Source organism: Culex quinquefasciatus, chromosome 3, assembly GCF_015732765.1.
Source record: "Culex quinquefasciatus strain JHB chromosome 3, VPISU_Cqui_1.0_pri_paternal, whole genome shotgun sequence".
NCBI classification, from domain to species: domain Eukaryota; kingdom Metazoa; phylum Arthropoda; class Insecta; order Diptera; family Culicidae; genus Culex; species Culex quinquefasciatus.
Genome location: NC_051863.1, coordinates 175714900 through 175730285, shown reverse-complemented (window position 1 = coordinate 175730285; position 15386 = coordinate 175714900).

Below are 15386 nucleotides of genomic sequence, written 5' to 3'. Positions count from 1 at the left end.
AGCGACCCTTAAACCTTTACCAATTTGGCTCAAAATTGGCACAGTAACTAATTTTTACCTAAAGAACCGATCCAATGGGTATAATTTGCGATTTTCCAAAATTTTCATATTTTCTTGTCACCCTAATAGGGGAACAGCATCTAATTCCAGCGTGCCTCTAATGTTGGCAGGTCAGAACTTTGACATTCAATTAAAGCTTATTAAAAGCGTTTTCAACTGAACTCGAGTGATAAATAGCTCAATAAAAAGTGAGCAAGCAAGTTTCTACCAAAAGTTTTGCAAAATTAGTTGTTTAAATAGTGAAAATCAGCAAATTGGATGGAGTTAGGAGCGAGTGCTTAACCTGCCAAACATACGAGAATTTCCCCTATTTACGAATGATTTATTTTTTTATTTAGGCCCTTGCCAGGGCTGTTGAAATATCAAAATATTTGCTCTCAGCAACTACAATTATCATACCTCAAATACAACAGCTTTTCTCTCCTTTTTGAAACTCTTAGCGGCGAACATCTCCGAACACGTTTTCGTGTTTACACACTCACGATTGACATTTTCCTTTGCTCTCTCATTCCCGCTTCCACGATCATCCTACCGCAACAGCATTTAACCACAAAAGCCGCCACAAAACCAACTTCGCAAACGCAGTTTAACGGAACGTCATGACGTCATGTTAACAAAAAATACACCTGTCTGATTGTTTTGCCATCATTAGTTTCCCAAATATCTACGCACTGACAAAAAAAAAATGCGAAAAATAAAAATAATGCGGTGCTGTACATTGAAATTTCATCAAAATTCGAAACAACAAACAAGCCCAAACATGCTAAATATAATTATCAATGCAGAAAAATTCATTTTAGATTGTTCTAAGTTGATTAGTCTTCTATTTTCATGAAAATTTAGAAGATATTTAAGACCAATTTTGAAGAGGGGTGACATAATTTTTGATAAATATTTGCAACGTCCTTATTGTTGTATTTTTTTGTTTTATTTTTTTTATATTGAAAATAAAAAGTTTAAAATGTTTATCTGATTAGATTTTTCTGAAGCAGTGTGGCGAGCCGGATGTTGGTAAAGCTTTAAAAAAGGTTTTTTTTTTCATAAAGTTTATTCTATTGAGTTGTTTCAAGTAAATAAATAAATAAACTAAAACAAAGATTCATATATTTTGATGTTAAAAAAGAAAAACAAAAATAACTTTCAAAGATGTGTTTATTTTTATTTTGTTTTGGTTAAAATTGTACACCATATTCTTTTTTTAAGTCACCTTTTTTTAAACGATTCTCGATTTACGCAACTTTTTTTAAGTCATGACTTAAAAATAGAATGTCCATGACTTAAATTGAGAATATAACTTAAATTAAGAATATTTGGGATTTCGTAACTTTTCGGAGAGTTTTCAAAATGTATCAATTGTATTTTGTTAAGAAATGTTATTAAAACATTTTATCATGGTTTTGGAACACCTGGGATGTTCTAATCCATCCGAAACTTCCGCAAATGTTGTGCAACAGGCTTACCAAAGAAACAAGTAGAAATTTCAAGATTTTGACAACGGATCCTAGCCAGACTTCTTCAGTGAGTGTGGTAAGCTACAGATCATTATTGTAACAACTAATTGGGATGATCTGGGTCATCCAAGAACTCCCTGGAGTTAAGATCTGTGGGTCTACCGCCGTAACATGCAAGAGGTCGACGGTTATTGACCCCGGAACATATCCGCATAGCTTCAGTGAGTATGGTAGACTACTTTGCTGATATGTTGGGATGATCTGGGTCATCCAAGAACTCCCTGGAGTTAAGATCTGTGGGTCTACCGCCGTAACAAGCAAGAGGTCGACAGTTATTGACCCCGGAACATATCCGCATTGCTTCAGTGAGTATGGTAGACTACTTTGCTGATGTGTTGGGATATTCTGGGATATCCAAGAACTCCCTGGAGTTAAGATCTGTGGGTCTACCGCCGTAACAAGCAAGAAGTCGACGATTTTTGACCCCGGAATATGTCCGCCCGTGTGGATCAATCGGACCGCGCACTGGACTCACAATCCAGATGTCGCCGGTTCGAATCCCGCGGCGGGCGCTCTAAAATTCTTTGTGTAAATATGGGTATTCGGCGCCGTCGCTCCGTGCCATACTTTCATACACTTAAGAGCCCAGGGCGGCGAAGTCCTTGTAGATAAAAGGAAGACACTAGTGGTTGGTTCTAGCAATGGTGGCCGACAGCTATAAAGTCAACTTCGTTTTTATATGTCCGCATAGCTTCAGTGAGTATTGTAGACTAGTTTGATGATGTGTTGGGATGTTCTGGGACATCCAAGGACTCCCTGGAGTTAAGATCTGTGAATCTACCGCCGTAACAAGCAAGAGGTCGACGATTTTCGACCCCAGAACATATCCGCATAGCTTCAGTGAGTATTGTAGACTAGTTTGATGATGTGTTGGGATGTTCTGGGACATCCAAGGACTCCCTGGAGTTAAGATCTGTGGGTCTACCGCCGTAACAAGCTAGAGGTCGATGGTTTTTGACCTTGGGACAAACCCGCATAACTTTAGTGAGTATGGTTGACTACTTTGCTAATGTATTGGACTGTCTTGGGTCTTCCAAGAACTCCATTGAGTTATAACACGAGGGTCTATGGCTGTAACAAGAACTTTCTGGAACGAGATGTTCACATAACAGCAAAGAAGTCTATCAAACTCACTGAAGCTCTGCGGATATTTCCCAAGGTCAAAAACGTCGACCTCTTGCGTTTTACGTCGGTTGACCCACAGATCTTAACTCCAGGGAGTCCTTGATGTTCCAGAACATCCCAAAACATCAGTAAACTAGTCTACCGTACCCACTGAAGCTATGCGGATATGTTCCGGGGTCAAAAACCATCGACCTCTGACTTGTTACGGTGGTAGACCAACAGATCTTAACTCCAGGTAGTCCTTGGGTGTCCCATAACATCCCAACACATCATCAAACTAGTCTACCATACTCACTGAAGCTATGCGGATATGTTCCGGGGTCAAAAACCATCGACCTCTAGCTTGTTACGGCGGTAGATCCACAGATCTTAACTCCAGGAAGTCCTTGGATGTCTCAGAACATTTCAACATATCAGCAAACTAGTCTACCATACTCACTGAAGCTATGCGGATATGTTCCGGGGTCAAAAACCATCGACCTCTAGCTTGTTACGGCGGTAGACCCACAGATCTTAACTCCAGGAAGTCCTTGGATGTCTCAGAACATCCAAACACATCAGCAAACTAGTCTACAATACTCACTGAAGCTATGCGGATATGTTCTGGGGTCAAAAATCGTCGACCTCTTGCTTGTTACGGCGGTAGATTCACAGATCTTAACTCTAGGAAGTCTTTGGATGACTCAGGACATCCAAACACATCCCAACACCCCAGCAAAGTAGTCTACCATACTCACTGAAGCTATGCGGATATGTTCCGGGGTCCATAACCGTCGACCTCTTGCTTGTTACGGTGGTAGACCCACAGATCTTAACTCCAGGAAGTTCTTGGATGACCCAGATCATCCCAATTAGTTGTTAAAATAATGGTCTGTAGCCTACCACACTCACTGAAGCAGTCTGGGTAGGATCCGTTGTCAAAATCTTGAAGTTTCTACTTGTTTCTTTGGTAAGCCTGTTGCACAACACTTCCGGAAGTTTTGGATGGACTAGAACATCCCAGGTGTTCCAAAACCATGATAAAATGTTTTAATAACATTCCTTAACAAAATTCAATTGATATATTTTGAAAATTCTCCGAAAAATTACGAAATCCCAAATATTCTTAATTTAAGTCATATTCTCAATTTATGTCATGGACATTCTTTTTTTAAACGATTCTCGATTTAAACACCCCCATTTCGTTGTGTAAATCAAGAATATGGTGTATTGCATTAAATACCCTGATATCATTAACTAAAAAATAACATTCAAATTTCGTCGTTGCAATTTTTTCAGGTTTGAAAAATCAACAAGATAAGATAACATTTAACGAAGTTTGAATTCAAATGTTCTTAAAGATAAAAAAAAACATCTTTACGTTGTTGTGTACATTTATGCAAATATTTTACAAAAACTTTCAAAATGATTTTAAGGACTCGAAATTTTAAAAAATTATAAAAATTAATCTTATAGCATTCTTCAAATTTCTTAAAATTATTGACTCATTTTGAAACATTTTTAAATATTTTAAAAATATACACAGCTATCATTATTTTCAATATGATAAATGTGCTTCTTTAAGCTTTTTTTCCAAGTAAAGGTAAAAACAACCAAAACCTAAATAAAATTGTATATTTTTGCAACCTTTTTGCACATTTTTCAAGTTTAATATTACATTCCTAAAATATCAATATAGAAATTCTAAAAATCAAATTAAAACATAGTGAAAGTTCAAATGCGAAATAAAATTATTTGAAAAAAAAACAAAGGCAATATCCAAACAAAATGTTGCATTTAATGTCAAAAGCCAAAATAAAAAAAAATAAATGATTTGTTATAATATCTGATAATTTGATATCAAGATTATTTATGAAAATTTTGACACTCAATTTATTCATTGAGAATTTTATTAAAAGCCTTAAGGGCCAGTCTTAGAATTATTTTGGAATGCCATCGCGGGCCGGACAAAAATGGCTTCACGAGCCGGGCGTTAGGCAGGCCTGCCTTAAAGCTAAAAAATTGGCACATTTTTTCTACAAAATCATTTTTATAATTTTATTAAATATTTATTTTTATTTTTATCAAATAGGGAATCGGTTGTACAGGACCATTTCCGATTTTAATGAAATTTTTTAGACATGTTATCCTAGGCTTATATTAGCAATTTTTGTATACAGCCATTCCACGTCAAACAGGAAGTCTCCAAATCAAAAGTGCTCCGATTTGGCTCAAATTTGGAGTGGAGGTTCTTTGGCCCAAATAATTAGACCCGTATTTTTTTGTTTGGCGATTAGGATGGTCCTATCCGAAATAGGGTGATCCAAAAAATTGCGTTTTTCGTCGATTTTTGCAAAAACCACATTTTTCAAAGAATCATATCTCCGGAACGGCTGAACCAATTTTGGAGCGCCACAATTCTAAAGAAATGTTATAAGTTGGGTTTTTAAGGAAAAATATGTTGAGGTCCAAAAAAACTAGCTGAATATTTGAAAAGGTCCTATGAAAATTTCATTTGCCGATTTCAAGGTCTCGGGACCAAAGAGCCTATGTCTGAAAATATTTTCCCTGATTCCTTGTAATACTTTACATAACTTATCAAAAAATTGCGAATATCCATTAACACGTTTCGGAGATATGATTTTTTGAACATAAAAACTGGGTTTTTCGACGCGCCGCGCGCAAAAACTGAAAAATGACGAAAACGGGTAAAAATCAACTTTTTTCACTAAAACTGCGATAACTTGAAAATTTCAGCGATGACCTATACATGTTAGGGTACCAAAAGGTGCGTCTTTCAATTATGAAAATTTTGGTACCTATGTTATGTAAAATATTACAAGGAATCAGGGAAAAATATTTTCAGACATAGGCTCTTTGGTCCCGAGACCTTGAAATCGGCAAATGAAATTTTCATAGGACCTTTTCAAATATTCAGCTAGTTTTTTTGGACCTCAACATATTTTTCCTTAAAAATCCAACTTATAACCTTTCTTTAGAATTGTGGCGCTCCAAAATTGGTTCAGCCGTTCCGGAGATATGATTCTTTGAAAAATGTGGTTTTTGCGAAAATCGACGAAAAACGCAATTTTTTGGATCACCCTATTTCGGATAGGACCATCCTAATCGCCAAACAAAAAAATACGGGTCTAATTATTTGGGCCAAAGTACCCCCACTCCAAATTTGAGCCAAATCGGAGCACTTTTGATTTGGAGACTTCCTGTTTGACGTGGAATGGCTGTATATATGGAGCCAGTTGCACTCGATAAAGACATTTGAGAAAAGAGGGTAATTCTCCGCCCACTCACACAGCAGTTGCCCCGACCCCTCTTCGTTTTGCGTGAAACTTTGTCCTAAGGGGTAACTTTTGTCCCTGATCACGAATCCGAGGTCCGTTTTTTTGATATCTCGTGACGGAGGGGCAGTACGAACCCTTCAACTTTGAACATGCTAAAAAAGAGGTGTTTTTCATTAATTTGTGATGGTTTTAAGGAAACCCCTTATATTTACATATCAAAATTGTTGTAATTGTCTGCTTTACAACTTTGTTACACTCTAAAAAATAACCCTGCAAAATTAGAAAAAACACAACATTTTAAAATGAAAATTTTTGTTCTAAATGAAAAAATGACCCTTCTCGGTCAATGTAGATTGGAAAAGAACATTAAATTTCCCTTTAAATGACACGTTCCAAAAAAATTTACAGTCGAGTAACGGAAAATGGGAGAATTTTTAAATCTTTTTAAGTGTGTTTTTTTTTTTCGATGAAAAATACATTTTTTCGGAATTCTGAGTACGCCTATGCGTCTAATTTTACGTAAAAGTCCATTCGACACCAAATTTCTATCTCATCGCCGATTATGCTGCAAACTTTTGAAAACATCTCCTTTTTCGCGTGTTCAAAAATTAAATTTTGCAAGAGAGTTGCTCCATCCTCCATTTTTCGTGAGTCTTTTTGTTTTATCTTAGGCTATTTTTACAAAAAAATTGAACGATTAAAAAAATCGTGGGCTCACATTCAAATGTAACTTTTAATCTCTTAAAAAAGGCGTTTTTTAATTACACTGTTTTTTTTTTTTTTTTTCTTCAAAAGCCGTAAAATTTACTACAAGGTTGTCTTTGATCACTTTTTGATGCGATATCCCGGGCAGACGGTAATAACAAAATTCATGCCATTTCAGTAACAAATACTGTTAAAATAACATAAAATGTTATGGAATCTTCTTGAAAAACCCATTTTTTCATAAGAGTTAAATAACAATTTATGTTATCATAACAAAATTTGTTATTGGTCTGATATTGGTAGACAGCCAAAACAACTTTGGAATAACATTTTTTGTTATGGAAGAATACCGTCTGTTATTGGGATGATCGGATTAGTTGTTAAAATAACAAAAAATAATAACAAAGATTTGTTCGAAGAATAACTCAAAATGTTATTAGTCTATTATTACAATAACAATCCAATAACATAAAAATCATAACGACGAATAACAAATAACAGAAAATGTTATGGGCCTAGTATTTTCAAATGTCAAAAATGTTATTCCCAAGTTATTTCCGTCTGCTCGGGTACAATTGCTTCGATATACAGCAATATTTAAATTACTTTTTGTGAATTTCACGAGAATTGCAAACCAGCAAAGTTTCTTTTTTTCATTGCCTTGTATCAATTTCCAACAAAATGATTTAATTCCTAGCGATTCGAAATCAGATTTAAACTGTTTATAAAAAAAAAACTTTCACATGTCGATTCATATTCACTCACCAACATTCCTCGCCGCGCAAAATCTCCCCAATTGCATTAGTGTGCAGTTTGAGGGGGAAACTTTCTCAAATGTTTCCAAACATTTAGCATGAGCAAAGTTTGGGCAAACAGTGCCCAGTTCGTTTGCCCAACGATTCACGCAAACTGACGGCAGCCACCCGGAGGCCAGTAATTTGATGCATTTCAATGGAACCAAAGATTCAAAAGACTAACGGGTTATTTTTTTCCTCCTTCCAGCGATGCTAAAGTCAAACATTTCCCTCGGAACTGTAAAATCAACGAAAAACGCGCAAAACACGTCAAAACGAACACAAACTGGTTGCAGTTGGTGTTTGCCAGTGGGTGGTTTGTAACCTTCTACGATCCAGTCATTTGATACAAGTTAGTTATCGTGTTAATTCTTACTTTGGATTGTTTTCGGCATAAACCAAATTCTGCATTTTTATGGAAAATTATATTATCACTAGAACCTCAAGTCCTACCTAAAGAAATTATGCGAAGGTTAAATTTCCCGGGCTTTTCAGGGAACCTTTGACCTGCTGGGAAAGTGTTGCCTCGTGGGCACCAGGCAGCCTCCCATCATCGTCCGTATTGATCTCGGTGATGTCAGTCTGCGGGAAAGTCGTCAGCAGCAGCTCGGAGAGATGGTATCCGAGCCATCATCCGGGGACGATGGGCTGATCATTGCAGTCAGTCTCATGCGCCGGAACGTCATCACAAACATGGCTGCACACAGCACATAACCTTACAACATCTGACTCTCCCTGAGGGCGGAACGATTCTGTGTTGCTTTTTGTCGGAAGGATTTCCGGGGACATTGAGTGGGAACTTATGGATGCCAAGGAAGAAATTGTGTAGAGTTTCGTATTTTTTTGTTTGAGAAAAAAAGCAAATGTTTGTCATATTTTGAATGATTTAATTTGAACATCCCTGGGCAAACCCGCCAGGACCCCTCCGTGCAGAGTGATTCCAAGCCCCCGGGAGCAATCGACAGCAGATGATGCAACTTTTTCTCATTTGATTTTCCAGCTAGCACCATTTCCCAGTTGCAGCCGAACACATTCAAGTGGCACAACACATCCTGTGGTAACTTTTATAACACTTGTGCCTTGGCAGTACTGCGGGCTGGGAGAGAGTAAAAATGAAAATCATCCTAGAATGGCGGAAAATTGCACGGTGATAAGTATGATGGCGTACAAGTGTGTGTGCAGAGTAAAGCTGGATGCAACTTGAAATCCTGTACATTGTTACCGGATTCCCGCTAAGGAGATGCTGTAAAGTGAGGAAAACACTTGAGTACGGGGAAGCAAGTGTTGAAGGTTATTGGTGGTTTGGGAAGTTTGAGCGGTTTGGGTTTTAGAGGAAACCCAGCATTTGAGCACTTGTTAATAGGTTGATGTATTTTTTGAATAGTTATAGCACGATTTATTCTAATAAATTTTCATATAAATTCCAGTTATTATAGTTTGCTTTCAATTTTAAAGTGGAGCATTTTCATTCGAATTCCCTTTATGGATACAACAAAGAGAAAATCTAATCAATCATTTCACCGTCAAACCCATCGGCAGCATTTCCATAACAAATCCGGCCCGAAAGAAGACGAATTACCGCCCAAAACATCACTCAATCAGTAATATTTTCACTTCAAAAGCCCGCACGCGAAAAAGCCTCGTGGGTCATCAAGTCAATCAATACACGAGCAACAATTTCCCAGAAGTGATCATCAGAGACCGAGCGAAAGCGAATAACCTCAGAAAGCTTCGAGCCCCATTCACATACACACACACACACATCGTCAATGCTAATTTATCAATTGGATGGTGGAATTCGATTTCCACACAGGTAAGAAAGGCAGGATTTTCCCTCTCGATTTCTATTTGCTTGTGGAGGGTATTCCGAAGGCAGCATTCTAGCACAAGATAAATCCCGGTAATGTAGTCAATCAAAGCAAAGCCCCAGAAGAATTAACTCGGCATTCGTTGAATTTTTCGTTCCAGTTGGCCCCTGATCTGGTGCATGTGGTGAGCACGTGTTTCTGATCCTTAGAAAACTAAAAACTAAAAACTAAAAACTAAAAACTAAAAACTAAAAACTAAAAACTAAAAACTAAAAACTAAAAACTAAAAACTAAAAACTAAAAACTAAAAACTAAAAACTAAAAACTAAAAACTAAAAACTAAAAACTAAAAACTAAAAACTAAAAACTAAAAACTAAAAACTAAAAACTAAAAACTAAAAACTAAAAACTAAAAACTAAAAACTAAAAACTAAAAACTAAAAACTAAAAACTAAAAACTAACAACTAAAAACTAAAAACTAAAAACTAAAAACTTAAAACTTAAAACTTAAAACTTAAAACTTAAAACTTAAAACTTAAAACTTAAAACTTAAAACTTAAAACTTAAAACTTAAAACTTAAAACTTAAAACTTAAAACTTAAAACTTAAAACTTAAAACTTAAAACTTAAAACTTAAAACTTAAAACTTAAAACTTAAAACTTAAAACTTAAAACTTAAAACTTAAAACTTAAAACTTAAAACTTAAAACTTAAAACTTAAAACTTAAAACTTAAAACTTAAAACTTAAAACTTAAAACTTAAAACTTAAAACTTAAAACTTAAAACTTAAAACTTAAAACTTAAAACTTAAAACTTAAAACTTAAAACTTAAAACTTAAAACTTAAAACTTAAAACTTAAAACTTAAAACTTAAAACTTAAAACTTAAAACTTAAAACTTAAAACTTAAAACTTCAAACTTCAAACTTCAAACTTCAAACTTAAAACTTAAAACTTAAAACTTAAAACTTAAAACTTAAAACTAAAAACTAAAAACTAAAAACTAAAAACTAAAAACTAAAAACTAAAAACTAAAAACTAAAAACTAAAAACTTAAAACTTAAAACTTAAAACTTAAAACTTAAAACTTAAAACTTAAAACATAAAACTAAAAACTTAAAACTTAAAACTAAAAACTAAAAACTAAAAACTAAAAACTAAAAACTAAAAACTAAAAACTAAAAACTAAAAACTAAAAACTAAAAACTAAAAACTAAAAACTAAAAACTAAAAACTAAAAACTAAAAACTAAAAACTAAAAACTAAAAACTAAAAACTAAAAACTAAAAACTAAAAACTAAAAACTAAAAACTAAAAACTAAAAACTAAAAACTAAAAACTAAAAACTAAAAACTAAAAACTAAAAACTAAAAACTAAAAACTAAAAACTAAAAACTAAAAACTAAAAACTAAAAACTAAAAACTAAAAACTAAAAACTAAAAACTAAAAACTAAAAACTAAAAACTAAAAACTAAAAACTAAAAACTAAAAACTAAAAACTAAAAACTAAAAACTAAAAACTAAAAACTAAAAACTAAAAACTAAAAACTAAAAACTAAAAACTAAAAACTAAAACTAAAAACTAAAAACTAAAAACTAAAAACTAAAAACTAAAAACTAAAAACTAAAAACTAAAAACTAAAAACTAAAAACTAAAACTAAAAACTAAAAACTAAAAACTAAAAACTAAAAACTAAAAACTAAAAACTAAAAACTAAAAACTAAAAACTAAAAACTAAAAACTAAAAACTAAAAACTAAAAACTAAAAACTAAAAACTAAAAACTAAAAACTAAAAACTAAAAACTAAAAACTAAAAACTAAAAACTAAAAACTAAAAACTAAAAACTAAAAACTAAAAACTAAAAACTAAAAACTAAAAACTAAAAACTAAAAACTTAAAACTTAAAACTTAAAACTTAAAACTTAAAACTTAAAACTTAAAACTTAAAACTTAAAACTTAAAACTTAAAACTTAAAACTTAAAACTTAAAACTTAAAACTTAAAACTTAAAACTTAAAACTTAAAACTTAAAACTAAAAACTAAAAACTAAAAACTAAAAACTAAAAACTAAAAACTAAAAACTAAAAACTAAAAACTAAAAACTAAAAACTAAAAACTAAAAACTAAAAACTAAAAACTAAAAACTAAAAACTAAAAACTAAAAACTAAAAACTAAAAACTAAAAACTAAAAACTAAAAACTAAAAACTAAAAACTAAAAACTAAAAACTAAAAACTAAAAACTAAAAACTAAAAACTAAAAACTAAAAACTAAAAACTAAAAACTAAAAACTAAAAACTAAAAACTAAAAACTAAAAACTAAAACTTAAAACTTAAAACTTAAAACTTAAAACTTAAAACTTAAAACTTAAAACTTAAAACTTAAAACTTAAAACTTAAAACTTAAAACTTAAAACTTAAAACTTAAAACTAAAAACTTAAAACTTAAAACTTAAAACTTAAAACTTAAAACTTAAAACTTAAAACTTAAAACTTAAAACTTAAAACTTAAAACTTAAAACTTAAAACTTAAAACTTAAAACTTAAAACTTAAAACTTAAAACTTAAAACTTAAAACTTAAAACTTAAAACTTAAAACTTAAAACTTAAAACTTAAAACTTAAAACTTAAAACTTAAAACTTAAAACTTAAAACTTAAAACTTCAAACTTCAAACTTCAAACTTCAAACTTAAAACTTAAAACTTAAAACTTAAAACTTAAAACTTAAAACTTAAAACTAAAAACTTAAAACTAAAAACTAAAAACTAAAAACTAAAAACTAAAAACTTAAAACTTAAAACTAAAAACTAAAAACTAAAAACTAAAAACTAAAAACTAAATACTTAAAACTTAAAACTTAAAACTTAAAACTTAAAACTTAAAACTTAAAAGTTAAAACTTAAAACTTAAAACTTAAAACTTAAAACTTAAAACTTAAAACTTAAAACTTAAAACTTAAAACTTAAAACTTAAAACTTAAAACTTAAAACTTAAAACTTAAAACTTAAAACTTAAAACTTAAAACTTAAAACTTAAAACTTAAAACTTAAAACTTAAAACTTAAAACTTAAAACTTAAAACTTAAAACTTAAAACTTAAAACTTAAAACTTAAAACTTAAAACTTAAAACTTAAAACTTAAAACTTAAAACTTAAAACTTAAAACTTAAAACTTAAAACTTGAAACTTGAAACTTAAAACTTAAAACTTAAAACTTAAAACTTAAAACTTAAAACTTAAAACTTAAAACTTAAAACTTAAAACTTAAAACTAAAAACTAAAAACTAAAAACTAAAAACTAAAAACTAAAAACTAAAAACTAAAAACTAAAAACTAAAAACTAAAAACTAAAAACTAAAAACTAAAAACTAAAAACTAAAAACTAAAAACTAAAAACTAAAAACTAAAAACTAAAACTAAAAACTAAAAACTAAAAACTAAAAACTAAAAACTAAAAACTAAAAACTAAAACTAAAAACTAAAAACTAAAAACTAAAAACTAAAAACTAAAAACTAAAAACTAAAAACTAAAAACTAAAAACTAAAAACTAAAAACTAAAAACTAAAAACTAAAAACTAAAAACTAAAAACTAAAAACTAAAAACTAAAAACTAAAAACTAAAAACTAAAAACTAAAAACTAAAAACTAAAAACTAAAAACTAAAAACTAAAAACTAAAAACTAAAAACTAAAAACTAAAAACTAAAAACTAAAAACTAAAAACTAAAAACTAAAAACTAAAAACTAAAAACTAAAAACTAAAAACTAAAAACTAAAAACTAAAAACTAAAAACTAAAAACTAAAAACTAAAAACTAAAAACTAAAAACTAAAAACTAAAAACTAAAAACTAAAAACTAAAAACTAAAAACTAAAAACTAAAAACTAAAAACTAAAAACTAAAAACTAAAAACTAAAAACTAAAAACTAAAAACTAAAAACTAAAAACTAAAAACTAAAAACTAAAAACTAAAAACTAAAAACTAAAAACTAAAAACTAAAAACTAAAAACTAAAAACTAAAAACTAAAAACTAAAAACTAAAAACTAAAAACTAAAAACTAAAAACTAAAAACTAAAAACTAAAAACTAAAAACTAAAAACTAAAAACTAAAAACTAAAAACTAAAAACTAAAAACTAAAAACTAAAAACTAAAAACTAAAAACTAAAAACTAAAAACTAAAAACTAAAAACTAAAAACTAAAAACTAAAACTAAAAACTAAAACCTAAAAACTAAAAACTAAAAACTAAAAACTAAAAACTAAAAACTAAAAACTAAAAACTAAAAACTAAAAACTAAAAACTAAAAACTAAAAACTAAAAACTAAAAACTAAAAACTAAAAACTAAAAACTAAAAACTAAAAACTAAAAACTAAAAACTAAAAAATAAAAACTAAAAACTAAAAACTAAAAACTAAAAACTAAAAACTAAAAACTAAAAACTAAAACTAAAAACTAAAAACTAAAAACTAAAAACTAAAAACTAAAAACTAAAAACTAAAAACTAAAAACTAAAAACTAAAAACTAAAAACTAAAAACTAAAAACTAAAAACTAAAAACTAAAAACTAAAAACTAAAAACTAAAAACTTAAAACTTAAAACTTAAAACTTAAAACTTAAAACTTAAAACTTAAAACTTAAAACTTAAAACTTAAAACTTAAAACTTAAAACTTAAAAATTAAAACTTAAAACTTAAAACTTAAAACTTAAAACTTAAAACTTAAAACTTAAAACTTAAAACTTAAAACTTAAAACTTAAAACTTAAAACTTAAAACTTAAAACTTAAAACTTAAAACTTAAAACTTAAAACTTAAAACTTAAAACTTAAAACTTAAAACTTAAAACTTAAAACTTAAAACTTAAAATTAAAACTTAAAACTTAAAACTTAAAACTTAAAACTTAAAACTTAAAACTTAAAACTTAAAACTAAAAACTAAAAACTAAAAACTAAAAACTAAAAACTAAAAACTAAAAACTAAAAACTAAAAACTTAAAACTAAAAACTAAAAACTAAAAACTAAAAACTAAAAACTAAAAACTAAAAACTAAAAACTAAAAACTAAAAACTAAAAACTAAAAACTAAAAACTAAAAACTAAAAACTAAAAACTAAAAACTAAAAACTAAAAACTAAAAACTAAAAACTAAAAACTAAAAACTAAAAACTAAAAACTTAAAACTTAAAACTTAAAACTTAAAACTTAAAACTTAAAACTTAAAACTTAAAACTTAAAACTTAAAACTTAAAACTTAAAACTTAAAAATTAAAACTTAAAACTTAAAACTTAAAACTTAAAACTTAAAACTTAAAACTTAAAACTTAAAACTTAAAACTTAAAACTTAAAACTTAAAACTTAAAACTTAAAACTTAAAACTTAAAACTTAAAACTTAAAACTTAAAACTTAAAACTTAAAACTTAAAACTTAAAACTTAAAACTTAAAACTTAAAACTTAAAACTTAAAACTTAAAACTTAAAACTTAAAACTTAAAACTTAAAACTTAAAACTTAAAACTTAAAACTAAAAACTAAAAACTAAAAACTAAAAACTAAAAACTAAAAACTAAAAACTAAAAACTAAAAACTTAAAACTAAAAACTAAAAACTAAAAACTAAAAACTAAAAACTAAAAACTAAAAACTAAAAACTAAAAACTAAAAACTAAAAACTAAAAACTAAAAACTAAAAACTAAAAACTAAAAACTAAAAACTAAAAACTAAAAACTAAAAACTAAAAACTAAAAACTAAAAACTAAAAACTAAAAACTAAAAACTAAAAACTAAAAACTAAAAACTAAAAACTAAAAACTAAAAACTAAAAACTAAAAACTAAAAACTAAAAACTAAAAACTAAAAACTAAAAACTAAAAACTAAAAACTAAAAACTAAAAACTAAAAACTAAAAACTAAAAACTAAAACTAAAACTAAAAACTAAAAACTAAAAACTAAAAACTAAAAACTAAAAACTAAAAACTAAAAACTAAAAACTAAAAACTAAAAACTAAAAACTAAAAACTAAAAACTAAAAACTAAAAACTTAAAACTTAAAACTTAAAACTTAAAACTTAAAACTTAAAACTTAAAACTTAAAAC